The sequence below is a fragment of the Elephantulus edwardii genome, unplaced genomic scaffold, assembly GCF_000299155.1.
Source record: "Elephantulus edwardii isolate Elephantulus edwardi_28Jun2011 unplaced genomic scaffold, EleEdw1.0 scaffold00012, whole genome shotgun sequence".
Taxonomy (NCBI): Eukaryota; Metazoa; Chordata; class Mammalia; order Macroscelidea; family Macroscelididae; genus Elephantulus; species Elephantulus edwardii.
This window is the reverse complement of record NW_006399762.1, coordinates 26,723,574-26,725,185: the sequence shown is the minus strand read 5'-3', so window position 1 is coordinate 26,725,185 and position 1,612 is coordinate 26,723,574.

Sequence of the window (1,612 nt, the reverse complement as noted above, 5' to 3'; positions counted from 1 at the left end):
ATATCGCATGGTTGTCTTGATTTGCATCTCTCTCAGGGCTAGGGATTTTGAACATTTCTTCATGTGTTTGTTGGCCATCTGAATGTCTTCCTTGGAGACTTACTTTTCACTGGCAGAGCCTTGATTTTGTCCTAAAATCCTCAGCATTGTGTGTTAATTCAGAATTACAGCTCAGGAAGTACTCACCTGCTCAGTACAATAGTTCAAAGGACTGAGTGAGACTGGAATGTAATAATACAAAGGAGTTTCTAGTTTTGTTTTGTCCTGTAGGAACAATTTATCTCCATGGGACATACAGTGAAAGCTTTGAGGGCTAGAACTCCATGGGACTTCCTTGTTTTTCTGAATCTTGAAAGCTTCCATCTTTGACAAAGTACAATCTTAGTACTTTTCTATTACTCTCTATTAGTGAAAAATATTAGAGTTTATCTGACCATTTTCCATCTTACTCAGGTTCCAATGTATTTACTATTAGTTTTTATGGTGTGTGTGTGTGTGTGTGTGTGTGTGTGTGTGTGTGTGTGTTTTCTTGCACAGTTGTTGCCTTTTTTATACACTATAATCCTGACTTATTTTAAAGAAGCACTTCACTGATTTACTGTAAATTTACTGTTATGCAGTCATCACCTAATTTTATTTTCTTTTTTCAGATATGTATATGCACATACTCACATAGTGATTTGAGCAAAAGTTTACAAAGCATATGGTTTTCTACTCCAGAATACTTTGTAACATTGTCTACAATTACTACAATGTCTACAATATGATTAAGTGGTTCCTGCTTCCTTTATGTAATTCATTTTTCTATCCCTCTTTCTATCCTGTTCTTTCCTTTATTTTGGGGTCTATCTTTGAGCAAATGCTGCTCTTTTTCCCGGTATGATCGTTCAAAGGAGTGACTATCTCCCTGGTGTTTTCTTCATTTTCTAGGCCTGTCTGTTTAATTGAAAGTTGAGCCCAGGGGAGTAACTTGTTACAAGTTTAAAGAGTAGCTAAAGGCCATAGTCTCAGGAATTCTACCATTCTCAATTGGACCAGTAAACATGGCCTTTCTTACGGTTTGGGGATTTGTTCCACATTTTCCACCTCTACGCCCAGGACTTTTCCACCATGATCTCTTTGAGTCGCAGGTATTGATAGCTGGGCACCATCTAGTTCATCTGGTCTCTGGGTATTGGAGGTTGATGCAGTCCATTTATTCTTTGCATTAATTTCTTTTATACATATTTACTTCTCATCCATATTGATTGTTCTGGATAGGGAAACTAATAATTGCACCTTGCTGGGCTGCTCAGAAGCTTTTAAGACCCCAGTTAACACTTGCCAAAGAGACCTCATGTCTCTTCACAACTAAGTGTAATCTGTTGTATGTATATGCCACATCTTGTTTATCCAATCATTTCTTGATGATTTGTCTCTACCTTTTAGCTACTCAAGTATCTGAGTGTCTGCCTATGGATTGTATTGTTTTTAACTCTTTGATGAAACACAAAACTCTTTTCTCACTAGCAATGAGTGAGGATTTCAATTCTCTATATTCTTGTCAACAGTCATCCTAGTGGAGATAAAATGGTTTTGGTTTTTTTTAATTGTGATTTTGATTTGCATTTCT